The sequence below is a fragment of the Cupressus sempervirens genome, chromosome 3 (genome assembly GCF_028749045.1).
Source record: "Cupressus sempervirens isolate cs-2001-9-10 chromosome 3, ASM2874904v1, whole genome shotgun sequence".
NCBI classification, from domain to species: domain Eukaryota; kingdom Viridiplantae; phylum Streptophyta; class Pinopsida; order Cupressales; family Cupressaceae; genus Cupressus; species Cupressus sempervirens.
This window is the reverse complement of record NC_143120.1, coordinates 591336221-591357000: the sequence shown is the minus strand read 5'-3', so window position 1 is coordinate 591357000 and position 20780 is coordinate 591336221. Positions and strand designations below refer to the sequence as shown.

General features: G+C 31.8%; 1 pseudogene; it reads left to right on the top strand.

The window, feature by feature from the left end:
• Positions 1–189: 189 nt before the first annotated feature.
• On the top strand, positions 190–20525 carry LOC149568055 (ruBisCO large subunit-binding protein subunit beta, chloroplastic-like; annotated as a pseudogene).
• The last annotated feature ends 255 nt before the right edge of the window (positions 20526–20780 follow it).

The window sequence follows — 20780 nt, the reverse complement described above, 5'->3', positions numbered from 1 at the left end:
CTTCTTGTTGAGAAATCCGAACAGTGACACCCAACCAAGATTGATCGACCCAAGACCAATGCATCACATGGAGAAACTACATTCCCAAGTGCCATAACAAGCATGATGCACTCTTAGTCTACCTCTTTATTTGCATATATCACAAGTGGCAGTTTCCTTGGAGAGTAATTAATCATCCCATGATGTGAAATGGTATCACCTCAAGTTTGCAATCATGCTTCAACCCGTGGCTTGAGTCATCTATCCAAGCTAATACCATGTATTCTCTTTTAAGTGCAATGCTAGAACCAAGTGATATTCCACCTATCTCATATAATTGTATGGCTTCTCAACTTCCATCTCATATAAGTCTTCTATCTCATCATTAAATCTTCCTTTGAATCATAAGAAAATATAACTTACTTTAAACTTATATTTTAATCCTTGTAAACCAAACTCAATCCTTTCATAACATCACTATCAAATCATTATCTTTTATAATGCTAATTAGTCATGCAACATATCTTCAGAGAAATTGGAATATTTAAAGAACTGTATAATCCATAAACTTGATTGCAGAATTATCAAATTGTTTCATAAAACATAACAAAGAAAGAATTATTGTGACTGATACCACTGATGTCATTGGACCTATATATTGTTGTTAACTGTGCTAAAGGCTGTGAAAACCTAAGATCATTCCCTCCTTCAATTCAATCATTCCAGTGACATAATAACATTGTTGTGTTTTTCCTTTGAAACTTCTTTTATTTTTTTATCTTACACCCGACACATATGCATTGTATTTCACAAACACTCTTTAGAATTTTAATCTTCTATATTTTACACACAACACTATGTAACAAATTCACTTAGAAATCTACATTCATGTGCCTGCAATTTTTAATCTTTTTGAACACTGAACTAATATTTCTCAAAGTTTCATCTCACATAATCAATATCATAAAAATGGAAATTTATATCATATGAGACACACACATCGCCTTCAAATTTGATTTGAAATTTATAATATTAGTTATCTGTTTTGAACCACACATAGTTATAACTACTCTGGCTTCTCCAAAAAATAAGTTCATAAGGATTAAATGTGCAAGATAAAGCTTTTTCTTCTATGTATATAAATTCTTGTGTATTTGGACTTTTGTTATTCTATTAATTACTATGTAGTTTATCTTACATGTAATTGCCTCACTGCATATTTCACATTTCTCATCATTGGATTTATAGCTTCTAATCTCACATGGAAAATATTTGAAAGCTAAAGCTTGTGTTTTTTTCTCTATATATATTCTTGTATGTTTCATAATCCTAATAATTACTATGGTGTTTCATATTTTTAGGTCACTAAAATGCAGCAACTGACAAAAAAATTTGAGGGGAGCAACTCTGAGGAGGATGAGAGCTCAAAAGAAATTGACGAGGAGCCAAAGGCCAAGAAAGTCATTAAGGTAAAAGAACATGCCTTCATTTACTTATGATCATTTACATCTATGTTAATTTATGAAGAGATTCTTCATATTATGAAAAAGGTTAGAATTTAAAACCTATGTTTATTTTCTTGTAAATTTTATTGAATTATGTTATAAATTTCATCAAAATTAGAGTGAGCTATTTGAGTGGTCCAATATGTTTTATCTTATGTATTTCTAGAAGAAAACATTCCTTAGTTATTCCTTTTGATTTGGCTTAGATATAATTTTGATCTTGTTTGTTATCAGTGGTTGCAATGGTTGTATGTGAGATATGTATTTTCATGTTTGAGATATATTCTTGGATATAGTTGTATTTTTTGCCATTCTTGAAACTTGCCAAAGTAAAATGCTTTTCCTATTTTTAATGGTTCTTTTTTATCGTTGCATGCCTAGTCAGTAATGATCTTTCCTTAATTGTATTTTCACAGTAATTGCTAGGAACAATTATGAAGTTGGAAATATGATTGCAGAGGCCTTGAGTAAAGTTGGTAGGAAGGGTATAGTAACCCTTGAAGAAGGAGAAAGTGCAGAAAATAATTTATACATTATACAGGGAATGCAATTTGACTGTGGATATATTTCCCCATATTTTGTGACAAATAGTGAGAAGATGATAGCAAAGTATGAGAATTGTAAGGTAACTAATATATGGATTGAAATCATTTTTTCCATTTTTAGCCTATTTTGAAAATGAGCACTTATCATTTAGCTATTGTAAGAGAGTGGTTGGACATGTATTAGGAATCAGACAACTTTACGTAGAAATGAATTTATTTTTCTTTACAACCTGCAGCTCTTGTTGGTTGATAAGAAAATAAGTTGATAAGAAAATAACAAATGCAAGAGATATGATTGACATATTGGAAGATGCAATTCATGGTGGTTATCCTATCTTAATAATTGCTAAAGACATTGAGCAAGAAGCCTTGGCTACCCTTGTTTCAATAGGCTTTGAGGTGCACTAAAGATTGCTGCTTTAAAAGCTCCTGGATTTGGAGGAAGGAAAAGTCAGTATTTGGATGACATTGCCATGTTGACTGGAGGTATTATTTAGTAGTATGATTATCAAGTAAACCCTTAATTTTTGTCTCTTAATCATTTATCATGGCAGTTTTCTATCCAATGTTATTTATGTTGGTTAGTTTGTCATAGGCCATAATGAAGTAGCCTTTTTAATATTTTGAACATGAGTTCAAATTGAGTGCAAAAGTAAGTTGTTAGCTTAGGATTATGTCATTTCAAAGTTCATTCTCCTAATATGTTATTCAATAATATAGGCAACTATAAAAATTTGAACCATGTATTCTAATGCTAGCACTATCATTAGAGATGAAGTGGGGCTGGCCCTTGACACTGTTGGGAATCAGGTTCTTGGAATTGCTACCAAGATAGTGCTGACAAAAGATTCAACAACAATAGTTAGTGATGGAATGACTCAGGAGGCTATTGAGAGAAGAGTTAATCAAATTAGGAGCATGATTGAGGTATGCCTTCTTGTCTGTGTGTGTGTGTGTTCTTTGGGCCTTAACATGGACTATCAGTCTTATGATTTGTAATTAGAGCACTTTAGTTTTATTCTTTATGTTATTTCTCCTTTGTCTACACCTAGTATCTCATCATTGTTAACACTGTCTTTTTTTGAGCATATCAATATATTGGCGAAGAATAACTCATTAGAGAATTGTGCTGTTGTCAACCTAGCTTGTAGAATGTAATTGACAATTGAATATTTTCTTTATTTCTAGGTTTTTGAACAAGATTATGAGAAAGAAAAATTGAATGAAAGGATTGCTAAACTATCCGAGGGAGTTGCAGTTATATAGGTGAAGTTATTGAAATGTGTTTAGTCTTGTGTAGTGTTTCACTATTAAATACTTCTCTGAGTAATAGATAAATTTTGTCAATGTATATCATTCATTAAGATAGGCTTTATTGTGCCTATATCATTATGATAATAAATAAGCATGAGCCAAGTTAGGTGATGGATGATAAGAAGTATGATTGACGTGTAGGAGCACGAACAGAGACAGAGTTGAAGGAAAAGAAGTTATGAGTGGAGGATTCTTTGAATGCTACAAAGGTATGGCAGTCTTCTCTGTAAATAACTTTTTCATTTGATATGAATGTGTAAAACTCCCATGCCAATTCTTATGCTAGCAAAAATTAACTATTAAGCCATTTGTGTATGGAATGACAAATTCTTTTGTCAACTATTCTCCAATGGTGTAAAGAGGATTAATTCTTTTTTCTACTATCCTTTGATCCTCCCTTGTAGAATGAAAAATTAATTGAAGTTATATTAATTGTATTAGAGCAATTCACTAATTAATTTCTATAGATAGGCAGCTATTGAAGAGGGCATTGTTGTTGGCAGAGGGTGTGCTCTTTTGAGGCTTGCTACAAAGGTTGATGCTATTAGAGATACACTTAAAAATGAGGAATAGAAAGTAGCTTAATTTTGTGTTTTCTACACAAGCAAGTACGGTTGGCATGGAAGTGGCTTTATAATCCTTAATGGATATGTAGATAATGCTTTGTCATATACGACTTAGCTCTACAATGTGTTTGTAACATCTAGCTCTAAAATTTGCTAGTTCTTCAAGGTTTATGTTGGTTGGTGCAAGTATTGTTAAATGAGCCTTGAGCTACTTGGTGAAACTAATTACAAAGAATGTAGGAGTAAATGGAAGTGTTGTGGTTGAAAAGGTTATTGCAACTCTTGAGAAATTGTTGAATAGAATCAAGTATATTTAAACTCAATTATTTCACATCTATTCAATAGAATCTCATTGATTTAAGCTCTTTTTCCTAGGTATGTCCTATTACATTTCATTGGACATCAACCTAAATGTATACAACTCTTTCTAGTCCTTATGAAGCTTGTTGAATTTAAGTAAATTGACATTGTGCCTGGGTGTAAAATCTTATTCAATTTCATTCGATGTTGCACTGGATGCAAATAGTTCTTTCTAGTCTTCATGGTAGTAAAATGATAGCCCTATCCTTATCTTTTTACAAGTCCTTTCCAATGATAATCCCAATTATGGATACAATGCTACTATGGATGGTTATGAATATTTGATGGTTGTAGAAATTATTGATCCAACTAAGGTAAGATGGTATATTCATTTGATGTAATTTATTTTTATTTTTTCAATTTCCTAATTGGTGAAATGAATGCAAATTAGTGTCATTTAAATCCTTGCAAATATGGTTTATCAAGATGTTCATTGACAGTGTATTTGCTTAGTGCCCTTGTTATAAAGAAAGAAGGAAAATGCAAGCCTAAGTTGGATGTGATGCCAATTGTCTTAGGCCCTCTACCATTTTTGAATTATGATGTGTATTGTATGTAGGTAGGGATTATACTGTATCATATTGAAATTAAATGAATACCAATATCTATCATAATATGATAGGCAACTAGTTGCTTGCAAATTGTTAGGAAGCTTACCAAGATAAATTGGTCATTGTAGTCAGAAAAATATAGCTACTGCAATATCATTTTGGTTGACAATAGGGTTATTTACCATTTGTGTTAGTTTACAATTCTATAAAGAATGCATCATCTTAGTGGTTTTTGTTTTCTTTGAAATATCCCTTATCAAAAGTTAACCCAAACTTAACACAAATTGACATAATTAATAGGAATATCAAATAGTGTCCAATATGTCTTCCCAAAATTTGTTTTATAAGAAGATAATCCAATGGTAATAACATAAAAATAGTTTTTCCTCTAACATCGACTTCAGTTTCAGGATTCTATGCGTGACATGAATATCAAATAGTATTTTGATATCAATACTTCTAGGTCTTGTTATTCAGACGTCCGAAAAAAAACAATCTCAATTCCATTTGAGCATCAGAACCCCTAACTCTGTTGTTTGGAACATGAAAGATTCCTAAGGAATAGACTTGCATGTGCAATTGTGTTATGAAATGAACTTTTTATAATTGAACATGCATAGCCATATCTAATTTTTAAAACCTTAATCTCTTCCAAGTTATATGCAAGTTTCCTAGCTTCATACTTTGGGGAAAGTGTCAAATAGGGTTGGTAGTAGGAGGAAAGGATGTATAATCCATTATATTAAAAATTTCACCCTCTTTCTTGGGTCATATATTATATATTCATGGGTCAATGAGTTTGACTCAAAAAATGTATAGTTGAATCCTGATAGCAATATCACAATTTGATTTGCTATGGAAAATATCTTAGGCTTATCTATTGATGAACTCAAGAGGCTTTCTAATGAATGGTTCATAAGGGACAATACTTGTAGTAGGTTTTTCAAATGGGATTGCAAGTAGAGTGGTTTAAACCATGGAGGAAACTCCATAGTTAAGCTTGCTTGAGCTGGAGTAGTATTGGAAAGGGTGAGCCTTTGAGGAAGTCATGGTGCTTCACCTTTGTGAGCACTACCTAGATGCAATGAGTGCTAAGTGTTCCATTCATTCTCATGAGAAATGAGTTTGTGTGAACTACTATGCATGAATCATGGTTCAATGAGTTTGACTCAAAAACTACACTATTGAATCTTGATAGCAATATTAGTATTTGACTTGATGTGGAAAATATCTTCTACTTATCAATGATTTATGTGTCTTAAGTTTTAACATATTACTTCAATAATAAATACACCTTCAAAGTTTAGAAATCAAACAATTTTTCTTTTCAACATTTTGTGGTTTTGGTTTGATATAAGACAATTATTGAAAACAATACGGTTTTTATATTTCCAATTATTTATTATAAAACCACTTCCCAATTGAGGATTGGCTTGTAATTTTGATGGTGCCCTTATCACTAATTTTAATTTGAAAAGTCATTTTTGGGATTATTGTCCTTAAGTCTGGAAGTTTTTCTTTGATGATAATTATGCCTTTAGTGTGCATAACTATCTCTATTTTGCAACTTGTGATTTTGTTCAGATATGAAACAATAATTGCATATGGTTATTGTTTTTAGTTTTAGTGGTTTATCATAAACCAAGTATCAATTAAAGCTTGGCTTGTTATTACTATAATTACTTTGTTGTTAATCGGTTCAAATAGTCATGTTTGAGTTTTTGTTATTAGATTTTTTTGTGGATGGTAGAAAAGAGAATTGATGGAAAGAAAATGATGTCATATAAGAGAAAATAGTATTAGACAGGATAATTTTACCCTTTGTGAAATTAAAAGGTTGGTACTTTTCTTTTGCTAAATTACTAGATGATTCAATTACCATGTTATTTTCCTCTGTGAAATTGATATAAATCTAGGTATGCTAATATTTATTTTATTGTATCTATATGCATTGTGGATATAGTAGTGTGTATCTGCCTTGCATTGAATCACTGGCCTTGCATCAAACTCGAGAATCAACATGGGGAAAAGATGTCATCTGTTTCAGAGACTAATCAAAGGTAGTATTTTATGATGGCTTTTAATGTTTCTTTTGCATATGGTACCCATGTGGTGATACATAACATAATTAATTGTACTTGGCACAAATACAAATGTTAATTTCACTATCATTTATGTGAACAATATATTTTTTGTGCTCATAATCAATGTCCCTTACTAATGTTTTTCATCCTAATTGTATAAACTTGTATAACTCTTTTCTTGTGACCCATATTGAATTAAAGGATGTGTTTCCTTGAACAAGGCTATTATGATGGGACTAATGCTTCATGCAAAAGGTTGACATTTCATTGAAAAGTCACAATATAAAGAGGCTCTTGAAATACTTTCCATGGGAGAGGTAACCAATGCATAGACAAGTATTTGCAAGACAAGCATTTGCAATGATGATTGGTGCTTTTTTCTCACTCGTTGAGCTTAGCTTGTCAAATTCCAAATTCTAGTCTTCATATTTAATTGTTTTTGTAGTTGTTGACTACTTTGTTAATTATCCATATGCTGCAAAGTGTATTGATTTTTTTGCTTTGAATTGGTAGTTTAGTGGTGCATTTTATGTTGTGTCAAGGTATGCAAGTGCCATAGCTCCTCCTCCATCTATCCTAAAGAGGCATCCTTGTTGCACATTTCCTGAATCCACTTAGATACTTTAGGGAATTTGCCTAGTTCTCCTTGGATGATTCCACATGGAATCTGCTCTCTTTGGTCTGATGGTGCATTTCCTCTTTAGCAGCAAGCCACAGATCTATTTGCAGTATTTATATGGTATCAATTTTGTTAGATCCCCATTTCATTCCATGTAATTGTTGGCTCTTGAATCCTTTCTTGTTTGACAACTACAAGAATTCTAGATTGACAAACTAAATGTTTGTTTGTAGATAAATATGATGTTTCAATTTCTATTGCAATGGATGAAAATTTTTGGTCTATTTAAAAAAAATGTTGTTGATCTTTTATTTCTATGTTGTCTAAATTTGGTTCAATAATTATTGTTTGTAAAACATTAAAGGAATACCAGATTAACAAATATCTGTTCTGGTTTGTAGCAAAATATGATGTTGTTGTATCCACTACTTGTGGAGGGCTTGACTTTATTATGGTGGAAACAACATCTGTTGCACAAGCATGTGTAGAATTATTGCAGATTAAAAGCCTTGGTATTGCAACATTTATGATATTGGTATGTTCTCTTCTAAAATGAGCTTTGAGTGAGTCTTATATGGAGATGCTCATTTTATTTTTTGTTGTGAACTGTCTTCTTATGTTTTTAAAATTTAAAATTGTTGATTATAGTTTTCAAGAACTAAGAAGTTGCTTGCAAAACAAAAAAGAAAACCATTAGAAAGTCAACATTGTAGATGTAGTGTCATCATATTTACTTGTTTGATCTTGTTGGTATTGAAACATGTTTTATCTTTCAATTTGCTATTGAATATGTTAATGGGTTCTATAGAGACACTATTTTCTAGTGTGCTGAATGTTTAAACATAATGTACATGGAGTTGAAATTGGATATTTGAATTCATCAATCCCTTTTGGGCATAGTCCCTTTTCTCTTTAAAATGATTCTTCAAACTTATTGAGCTAATATGAGTCTAAAATTCATCCAAATTGACATGTTTTTGAAGTGAATATCTTATTTAGCATTCGAAAAAAATAGAAATTCTACTTTATTTTGAAGTATTTTGGATGCTCACTTTTCCAATTTATATTTAAGAATTTATTATATGCTCTACTATTATATTACATATTCAAGTCTTGGCCAATAAAATGGGTTAGGAGTTTTTTATTGTACAATCTTACTAAGCATTGTTCTTATATGATTTGTATATTGGTGTTGCATATCATCTTCCACTAATAGCAAGGATTCTCCATCTCCATTTAAATGTTGATATAGTCTGCATTGATTTTTCTAACCATGATTCTTAGGTATTTCAAACATCTAGTAAACATAGATGTTGCAGTTGGTGTCCCTCACCATTTGGCTTACCCTTCTCAATGTGATTATAACATCTAATGTAATAGTAATAAGTTGTAATTGAATTAAAAATTTATTTACATTCTTGTGATAGATGACTAATTCAATCACAATAACCATGATTGAAGTTTCTCATTGTAGTCTAGGAAAATTCACACTAACCTACTTTGGCATTGTTTGAAGGTTAATAGATGGGGAAGTCAATGCTGTATGAACTTTTTGCAATGAATTTATTCATCTAGGTCACAACATGGGAGTATTTTTATATGATGATATATTTTCAATCATGTCCATTCACTACCAAGCAATTCATATTCTACAAATTCAAGTTGCTGGAACTTTTGTGGATGTGCGGACCATTGAAACATATTGCAAGGAGGATGACGAACTTATTCTTGACTATCAGACTTAGGAAAGTGACACAAAATGTAGAATATTTACATATGGTTATTTAAATTATGTATCTCCTAAATGATTTCCTTTTAGCATATAACTTGCTGTGTATAGTTGCTAGGTTTGCTTATTGTATCAGGCATATTAATGAAGAAGCATATTAGTTACTGTTAGTGTTTAAGACAGTTTGATTAGTTATTGTCAATGATTTTCAAGCATTCTATAAAATAGTTCATATGCCTTGGATATGATTTGACATTTTGCATGCATCCTGCACTCTCTCATCTAGCTGATGATGGATTATGGAGAGTGATCTAAAATGATGATGCTAAAAAACACACGCAATCAAATCCAAAATGAACTTGCATTATAAATGGATTGTGGAAATCTGATATTGTTAATTTTGCATGCATGTCTACCAGGACAATCACAACTTAAACATATATTTATATGTTTAAGTTGTGATTGTCCTGGTAGACATGCATACAAAATTAACAATATCAGATTGGATTGTGAAAATCTAATATTGTTAATTTTGCACGCATGTCTACCAGGAAAATCACAACTTAAACATATATTTATATGTTTAAGTTGTGACTTTCCTGGTAGACATGCATGCAAAATTAACAATATCGGATTTCCACAATCCATTTATAATGTAAGTTCATTTTGGATTTGATTGTGTGTGTTTTTTAGCATCATCATTTCAGATCACTCTCTATAATCCATCATTAGCTGGATGAGAGAGTGCAGGATGAATGCAAAATGTCATATCATATGAAAGGCATGTGGACTATTTTATAGAATGCTTTAAAAAAATTTACACTCAGGCATTGGTCAAAATTTCTACCTTCATTGGTCAAAATTTTGACCAACACCTGGGTGTTTTCTACCTTCATTAGTCAAAATTTCTACCTTCATTGGTCAAAATTTTTACCTTCATTGGTTAAAATTTTGACCAACACCTTGGTGTTTTTCTAGCTTCATCAGTCAAAATTTCTACATTCATTGGCCAAAAATTTGACCAATGCCTGGGTGTCTTCTACCATCATTGGTTGAAATTTTGAGCATTGCCTAATAGAACTTGCACCATGGCTCTAGAAGGTTTTTGATCAACTAGTATGTTGGTCAAAATTTTGATGCAAATTTTTTTGACCAATTGGTTGGTCCAAATTTTGACCAACCCAGGTCAGAATTTTGACCAATAATGGTTGAAAAATAAGCTCAAATGTACTAGTGTGTAGAAAAAAATTAGAAGACATAACTAGAATGATGAAAAACTTTCCAGCAAAAATGAAATAGAGATAAAGGATCCATCTATCACTAGTGACAAGTACAAGGATGACATCTATTTTATGGTTGAAATAGATATGAATTGCATGAAAGTAGTTGACCCAAGGGTAAATTTAATTTACCCTATGGGGTATGAGATGACAAAAAATTAATAGAAGGTTGTGCATAGATCATCCTAGAGTTAGAGAGAGGCAAGGAGTATCCTACATGGGGCACATATGAGGAAAAAGTAAAAGAAGTTCACAATGAGCTATATAGTAAAGACGTTAAGAAAAAGGTTGACAAAAAGATAGATATTATATATAAGGAATCAAGAATTAGAAGAGAAGAGATTAAAAAAGCCATGGGAATAGAAACAGAGATGAAGTCAAGTGGGCAATCAGAAATAATCATTGCTAAACCTTTATCTATTGGGAGTATAATAGAAGTAGTGATAGTGGAAGGACCATATGTGAAAATACCAAGTACATCTTATGCAGTAGTATCCATGAAAAACCCCAATTCATCTCACCTATTTAGAAAAAACAAGAAGATCATCTCAATATCATTAAAGTTCAATCAACCACCCCTTCTAGCACCAGAAGATCTAGGAGTTTAATTGAACCTCCTAGACACAATAGAGTCAAATAGATGGCTAGTGGACTAGAAAAGAAAAGGAAGACACTTCTTACATATAGGGGAATTCAAAAAAGAACACTAGTTGTTGATTCAGAACTAGATGAATCTAAAAAGGAAGATACAAATGCAAAGGAAATAGAGAAGGTAAAAGAAAAGGAAAAGGTAGAATAAAAAATTCTTTCTACAGGAAGAAAATAATGGAAACCAAGGATAGAGACTTCAAATAGCACAATCATAGTTTAAGGAAACTTTGTGCAACTAAACAAGTTATATGATTTATATAGCAACTTTGAGAAGTTTCAGCTAGAGAATGTGATAATAAGGCTCATGATACTAAATAGAAAGAAATTTAAAGACATACAAATTCTTATTCCCAAAGACTTGTTAATAGAAATAAGAGAGTAGCAAAAGAAGATCAAAAAATAAGATAAAATCAAATAAGAAGGATTTGTGAAGTTACTAGTGAAGAGCTCTTGTAGAGTTTATTGAGTAGTCCTAGAACTTACTTTAGGAACAAGAAAAGACCCACACTGATCATGGTAGGAAATTATGAAGAATTTAATAGGGAAATGAAGGCAACAATAGTAAAGATGATGGCATAATTCAAGCCATCTAGCCTACAAAAATCTAAAATAGAGACATCAACATAGGAGAAGGAAAACAATATTAGAGGGGGAGGAATACCTACAACTAAAACATAAGGAGAGGTTAAGGATAGAGAAATAACACCGATAGAAAAAACAAAAGATTTAGGGGTAAAAGAAGTAGTATAATCATCAAAGATGCCATGGGTAACAATTGGCACTAATACTATACAAATAGATAACACAATGATCACTTGGAATACTGTAGAAGATCCTTCAAATGACTTCGACACTTCCATTGTTGACAATTTGGTGGACTATACAAGCTCTAAAGATGAAGAAGTGGAAAAGAGGAAGAAAGAAGAAGATAAGAAAAAGAAAGAAGAAAAAAAGAAAGAGAGAATAGAAGAAAGGAAGAAAAGAGAAGAAGGAAAGAAAGAAGAATAACAAAAGCATGAAGAAGAGGAAGAGAAAACAAAAGAAGAAAAGAAAATGGAGAAATTCATGAATAATTAGAAAATAATCATGCAAGAATCAACATTTTTTCTATAGTTAAAGCATACAAAGACTGTGATTCATAAAGTCATATTTCACCATGAGGCAAAAATTCTATTAGAATGTAATGCCCTACCTAATGATCTTTGGAAAACAACAATAAACAAAGACAAACATAATTTTTCCAAGAGATAAAGCATAAGAGCATGAAAAAAAAAACATAAAAGAGGTTGCAATGAAAGACTTAACTAACTATTCAACCAAAGATCCCCAATTTTTCATCACCAACAAGATGGTCATTTCTAGATACATGAGTTAAACATACATGGTTTATTCCATTAACATAATAACAAGATTACGATGTTCAATTAAAATCCCAAACACAAATTCCTAAATGAATAAACCAAACAAGTTCATTTAACAAATGCATAGAACATGAACAAATTCATGAGTAGCCAACCTAAAATTAGGCCAAGTTTGAATCTTAAACTCCTAAAATAAGAATTAGTCTGAAATCCTGCCAACTTGAAAATCCTAGAATTTTTATCTTAACTCCTAAAGAGATGGAACCCATCTCAAATGAATCATCATATATATCAAATATATCTTAAGTATAAGAAAGAAGAGGAAGAAGACTAATGTAAGAAAGATGAAGAAGAGTAAGCCACTTAAATGATATATTTTATGTATAGCCCAAGAACCCAAAGAAGTAGTATGATACTTCTTACTAAATCCATAAAATACTTGTCTTAACTATGGTGCAATACTTTACTAGTATCATACGTTATTACATATAGCTGCAATATGATACTTAACTAGTATTGTAAAATATTTTGCAAGAATGAATACAAATGATCAAAATCTCTTAATTTCATTTTGATTCATGTCTCCTATCTCTATAATCTGCAATTTTTTGAGGTTTAGAGACAAAGAACTTAGACCCACTTGCATCCCCTTAAAGTTGTATGTCTAATATATTTTTCTATTGGAACAAAGGGCCAAGTAAATTCTTGATATATTTGATAGGGTTGCTAATTATTTGAGAAGGATACTTCATAAGAATGAGGTCTTTATGAACACCAATGTCTGATTCACAAAGAGATAAGATAGATATGATATCTTGATGTATGGCATATGTCACTGGTATACTAGATGTATGTGTGTAATTCATGGAATTTCCCAATGGACAAGACACTGGTCAGCTATGGGATCAACTTGCTCTTATTGCTGCATATTTGGGGTTTTGCTGAAATCAAAATTATAATCATCCATCTCCCTTCCCATTTAAGAGCTAAAAGGATGCCCTCACTTAGCTTATCAATTTCTTAGGCTATGTTATCAACTATTTTATGTTTGGGATCTTTGCATAAGTGTTAGAAGATTAAGGGTTTTATTTTCTTGGTTAGATTCATGTGTATGTTTTAGCACTAGTACCATATAAGTGAATCTAAGGTCCACCCGCCTAGATTTTGTAGAGCCTAAATTAGAAGAAGGGTCCAGCCTTATAGTTGGCCGCGTCTGGAAGGGTATGTTGAAAATGGGAAGTAGTTGCCCCTAGATTTATTCTTTTCTCATTGGGGTAATTTGAAACCATAATGTTTCAAAATGCCAACAAAATATTGACTCTACTGGGGATTTGATGGAAAATAAACCTTGTTAAAAGGAAAATAATATCTAGTGTGAATTGAATATTTTAGTCCTATTTTTTCATAATGGTTTTTCTCATTTGAGTCATCAACAAGATGGCAACTCTACTGGGGACTGTGTTGAATCTGAATGGTAGAAAAAACTTGAGAGTTTGAAAAAAGGAGATTCAATACAACATGAGAAGTGCATGAAAAAAGTTGCAATAGTAAGTTTTGTAATGTGTTTTCTAGTTTTTTTCTCAAATATCATGCACCACAGTGATGTTTTGTTTAGGATAGTATTAGGTTTGAAAGTTGAATGATGATTGTATTGTTATTGGGTTTCATCTTCAATCAATTCATCTGGATTTGGTTTTTAAGATGTTACTATAAAGTCAGAGTCAAAATTGATCAGAAATGTTTACTCTCTTCTAAGTATTTGATGATTTGCAAGTTTAACAATTTGAAAATTTAGTTTAGATTTTTCAAGTTATCAATCATCTCTTAAAATCTTTCCCATAGTTGTGAGTGGTGACTCTCTAAAAGATCTTTGTACCAGTGCAAATTGGTTCTATATAAATATTTCCAACAGTTTTCAACTTAGTTGTGTAGATTTAAAAGTTTTTGTAAGAAGATGTAAGCAAGAAGAGAGAATATACGAGTTCTTCAATAATAAGTTTTGATGTGTTGTATGCAAATATGTTGTTGTAAGAATTTCAAATATTAAGAATGAATCATAGAAGTGATTTCATTTTGTTCTCCTCAAGGAGAAGGCAACTCTACTTTATTTTGATCAATGGTGTCAAGAAATGAAGTTTGCAGGCATCAACACTCAAGGTATTTTCCACTTTCATGAGATTTCTTTTCCATGAAAGTAAGTTCCATAAAAGTTTACCCATCAAGTGGTGTTTTCAAAACTAAGAAAGAGAGTGGTTTGATACATCTCAACATACTTTCTGAAGGATAGATTCAATAAATGTTTCTATATTTTGAAGTATGTTTGGAGTTGAAATTGGTAGAAAATGGTTTTAGATTTTTTGCAAGTAATAAATTCTAAAAGTAATCTTGGTGAATGAGTTGTAAATTTGTTAGAAATGGTAAATTTCTTTTCACCTCGTATGCAGCCCATGAATAAAAATTGTAGATCTATTTTTGCCAAAAGGTACATGTCATTAGTCTTCGATGGCATTCATGGTTTCCCAAATACTATGCCATATGATCTTAGAAAGTATTTTCCTAAGTTTAGTGGGAACCATGAAAATTCAACCAGTCATCATGTTCAGATGTTCAATGATTTGATTGGTGATTTTGAGATTGCTCATGAAGACGTGCATATGAAGTTGTTTGTTCAAACTTTAGAAGGTGATGATAGAGATTGGTTATCCTTTCTACTGGCATGTTCTATTTCATCATGGGATGAATTAATTTCAGCCTTCATGAATCAATTCAGGGAAAGAATAAGCATCTCTGATTCTTTTGAGAAGTTCTTGAAGATCCAAATCAGGAATGATGAATTAGTTCCTAAATTTAATATCAAATTTGCAAGAATTTTAAGTCAAATTCTTGAAAGTTGTAGGCTAGATGATCAAGTGTGTTTAGTGGTTTATTTTGTTACATTTGATAAAAATATGAGTTGTCTATTAAGAGATAAAGAGCCCGAAACTTTGCATCAGGCATTCATGACAGCAATAGAGATTGAAAACAATGAAAGGTATGGACTAACTAAGAGTCACTTCTTTAGAAATGTTTGCTAGCAAGATGAGGTTCAAAGGAGAAACCAATGTCATGTAGAGTGTTCAAATTCATATCAGCATGTAGGTAGTATTAATATTGTAAATAATTTTATTCAAAAATTAGAATATAAAACATGTGAAGTTGAAGTTGAAATCTCTTTGTTTCAAAGGAGAGATAATTTTGTTCTTGTTGAACATAGTGCACATGTTTGTAATATTTCAGCAGTGGATGATAAGGTGGGTTCACTTGATCAGTTAGATATACAAGAAATAATTTCAGTCATTTCTTCTCCTATTGATGATTTGCTTTGTGTTGAAAAAATAACTAATCATGAGGTTGCAAGGTATTCATCTCTATTTTGTAAGGACAAATAAGCTAAAAGTTATGTTTCAAGTGATTAAATAAAAGTTTCTGATTTGATATGCTATAAAGAAGCATCATGTGAAGACAATGATCAGAGTCATTACTCAAATCCAAGTGAGGAGAGTGATAGCATATGTTCATCTCCATATGAGTTTGATGCAAACTGGGAAGAAGAAAGCAATGATGGAAGTGAGTACTCTTATGTATGTAAAGGTATGAGTTCTTTTTATAAATCTGAAAATGAAGTTCCATTTTGGAATTATACAAATCATCTTAGGTTGAAATTTGTGAAGAAAGAGTTGCCTACATGATATGAAGATAAAGAGATTATTTATAAGGACAAATTGATTAGTTGTGTAGATGAATGTCATGAAGATGTGTACAATAGTAATCAGCAACATGCGAGTGATTCTAAAATTAATATATCAACACCTATTGATAAGATAAATGATGATTGATTTTCAAACCATTTGAATTATCTTAGAAAAGTCAATGAAAGTAACATTGATTTATATTCCACGTGCCTCATTGATGGAGTGGATGGTGTGTCTTCGTGTGATGATTCTAATTTTTCTTCTTCATATGTTGAAAGTGTTCATGATAGTAATATTAGAAATGGTTTTAAGGTTTTCACTAATCTGTTGTATGGTGAAGAGTTTGATGTTGATTAACAAATCACTTGTCGTAATGTCTACAAAGGAGCTTTGCATGGAGTTGTCAACCTGCTTTTTGAAGAACACATGAAATGTTCAGATTTAGTTGAGGATAAGCTTGATGTTGATACATTGTCTTACTGCTGTAAGAGATCAGATTATTCTTCTTCTAGGTGTGACAATGATTATGATAATGAGATTACATCTCATGATGTTGATAACAAGGTGTTTGATGAAGTTTTTATTGAAAATCAGCATGCACCTTGCAGTGAGTTCTATGAAGAATACTCTATTGTGATGACTAATCTATTTGCTGATTTCAAAGAATCATTAGAAGACTCTGAATTAGTTTCAGATATTGACATTGATGACATTTTTGAGTATAAATCTAATTTCTCATTCGAATACCATCCGGTTATACATAAGGATACAAAATTTCAAGGTATGTGTGATCTTTTTCCCCAAGTTGAATATGAAACTTTCATATTCAAGATTGATAGCATGCATGATTCATTTGATGAAGAGAATTTTTAGTTTGAGTTTGATATGTTTGAGCATGCTGATTAGTACTTTCATAATGAGCAAGTTGTAGAAAATGGATCTAGTTTTTATATTTGTTATGAAAGTGAAGGTGTAGATTCAGTTTTGCCAAGTGAGTTGATTCAGAGTGTTCATCTAATTGATAAAACTAATAGAAGTGATGCTTCTAGATTACCTCATGAAAATACAGATGAAAATCAAATCTATGATAGAGATAAAAGTTTTGTTGAAGTTCGGTGGCTCGGGGCCATCATTTGTATAGTTTAGGTGTAGTCATTTTTTGCTTTCAATAAAGTTGTTCAAGAAAAGTTTTTGCTATCAAGTGTGTGGTCTTCTTAATTGTAGAGATATAAATCTTTTCCATGCCTATAAGGGACATGCATCCCTAGACGAAGCCACTAATGGGACTCAAAATTGCCTTCCCAATTTGAGTACCATTCTAAAAGTCAAGCCCTATAAGTTATTTTTAATGCATGTGTAGCTAGCTATCCTTTTGAGGCCTAAGAGGTATTTACTATTTTTAACACCTTGCATTCAATATATTCACTCATCCCACAAAGATAAATTGTTATTACAAGTCATTCTGTGAAGTTTCATTTTGAGCAAAGTCCAAACCTACATTTTTGCCCAAGTGTCAAACAACAACAAGAGGCATTGTTTGCATTGGAATATCTCACACCTAGTAATGTTTTATGACTCACCACTTTGAGAGTGTTTAGTATCTATATCAAAGAACCTATGTTTTAGATTTTGAGTCATTTTGATATGTTTTGACTAGGTTTTGAATCCCTCAAAGTTGGTTGTTTATTGTTGTTATGCTGATTATAAATTGTTCCAAATTCTAGGAGGCCCTATTTGTGTAAGGACCCTCCTCATATGTAATTATAAAATATGAATTTTCCATGTTAAATCTTTTTATAAGAGAATTGGAATGGATTGAAGTTATATTTTATGGAATTAAGAGTAGTTGATGCACCCATATTTTAATACGCTGTGATTTGAGAACTACTACATTATCTTGACTAATTAAACATTAAAATTTCACTAACAAAGATAAAGAAGCATTCCAACTAATAGTAAGGGTGTCAATTTTGGTATATCAATGATTAGGTTTTGTGCCTTTAGATAGTGTAGTATTCTTTATCTGGTGATGTTATGATGATAGGTATATGCATGCCTAACAATGATTATTCTAGTATCTTAATCTAAATTAATGGATAGGTTATGTTATATCGATTTTTTGATTTATGATGATTAAATCTAAGGCCTTGCCCTGACTCATCATAGCATAGTTGAAACATTATTATTTTGATGCTCATGATTGATATGACAGGACATTATTTGATGCACTGAACATTATTATGCTATTTTACGATGTGTGATGCTTTACTTCAGTTATTTGATTTCATCATTTAATGCTTTATGAATATGTATAATGATGAAGTAAATAAATGCAAAACTAACACTTTGATTATGCAATTTTAATAGTAAAAAGTATGAGTAGAATTAGATAAACAATTGATTATTAGAAAAATGGATGTTTTAATTTATATGATTTTTCTTATATGTGAATTACATAATGCATGTGATTTCTTGATCTACTGATCTTGAGGTTACTTGAAGTCTAGTTGAGTTAAAGATCATACTTAGAGGCAATTTGGAGTAGTTTTGGTTTTGTTACCCAATCTCTAGTTTTTAGAGAGTAGTTGCAGATTGAAGGCAAAGAAGGATAAGCTCTTCTCAACTTGTCATTTTACCATAACTTTTATTGAAGGTAGGGTTCTTCACTCTTTTGATCTTGTTCTTCTTATTGTTCATGCTTGATTCATGCATAAGGCATTGTGATGATCTTTTTATTGCTTGTATGTGTGTGTGTTGAGGGTGTTTGGGAGGGATCTTAACTTATTCTTGATGTTATTCTTATGCTTGCCTTGATGTTTTGTTTTTGAAGAGATTTCATAGGGATTGTTTTGGCATCACTCACCCTTGGATAGGGAAGAAGTGGCCATGTATGGGGGAAGGGCCTTAGTTGGACCTCAATAGTGTAGAGTCTCCTCTCATGGTGAGAGGAGGGAAAGAGAGTAGGGTGTATGGGCCCCTACTCGTCATCCCATACCTTGTATGAAAATTTGAATTCTTGAAGAAGAGAAGGAATGAACACCCTTGTTATATTGGCCTCAAAAGGGTATTTGTAGAAGAATAGAAGTTCTTGAATTTTAGCCCTGAAAAGGCTATGTTATGGTATGGTGATTGGCATCTCCTATTGAGAAAATCCACCTCCCCCCTATTTAGGTTCAATGTTGAACCTATTGTGCAAAACCAGGTTGGGAATGCATGCTTGAATTGTTCATCGTTTTATGTTGTTTTACCCCGTGTTGGTTCTTGTCTCTCCATGGTTCCCTTGGTGCATTGAAGATATTGGAAAAGACCTCTTGTGAAGAACCTAGAAGAGATCTCTTTTGAATTGTAACATTATGTAAAATTGTATTTAAATTTTGATCTATTTGGCAAAGATGTCAGGTTTTCTTACTGGTTCTTTCTCGATGGAGCCTTGAACCAGGTTGATTTATATAGAAAAGAAAAGAAAAAGATTGAGACATGTCTCTTGCATATGAGGTTTTCGTATTTCAATTTTATGCATATGTGAAATGATGAATAAGTAAAGTGGTGATGTTACCTTACTATGACATTGTAATGTTTGTAATCACACAGTTTAATTGATAAAATGATGAAACTAAAGTCTTACAAGTTATTAGTTCAAAGTATGTAAAAAAAAAAAGAGACACATATATTTTCAAAAGGTAGACACAAGAAAATTTCCCTTAACACCCACCTACAGGATGCTAGAATTTGTATGGAAAAAAAAGAATAATTTTTCCCCTTGTTGAAAATAGAGAATATTCTCTGTGGATACCTTGTTTTTAATTTTAAAAAAAAAGGTGGAGAAATTAAGAAAGGGGAATGTATAGCTAATATCCCAATTAAACTATTACCCTAGCTACTGAACTTTATAACATTAATGCCTTTGCTTCACCTTCCTTGGTCTAGGCATCAACTTGATACTATGAGCAGGTAGGAGTTTTAACCAAGGTCAGTATATTTAATGTGGATGTAACTCATGTACCCCATTTAAATTTCACAGCTAGTAGATCACGTGGTTTAGCTTGGAGAGTGGCAAGGGAATGGGTTTTTAAAACAATGCAATGTTGGTGTTAAAATAAAAAGCTTTCCAACTCCTTTATTGCCTCCACCAAATTCGATGCATAAAATGTTTTTCTTAAACTAAAACTTTCAAACTCCCCATTCTACTTCATGATTTTTTCTATTGAGTGCAGACAGGTGATGTGGGGAAGGACAGTTTGGAGTCTTAAATTTAAGGAGATTTGATTTGTCAAGGACTTATTCCCTTTTTGCCTTCACCATGTGAATTGGCATGCCCAGTCCACATCAAGGGTTGACTTGGGACAACGCACAACCTTGGCCAGCATGCAGCTTTGGCCAGTGTAGCCTAGAGAGAAGGTAGGGTAGAGGGCCAAGTGGCCTAGGGTGGTAGTAGGTTTTGATTAGAGTGTAAAGGTTTGGTTTGTTAGGGTAGTTTAGGGGATAGTTAAAAGTTAGGTTTAATT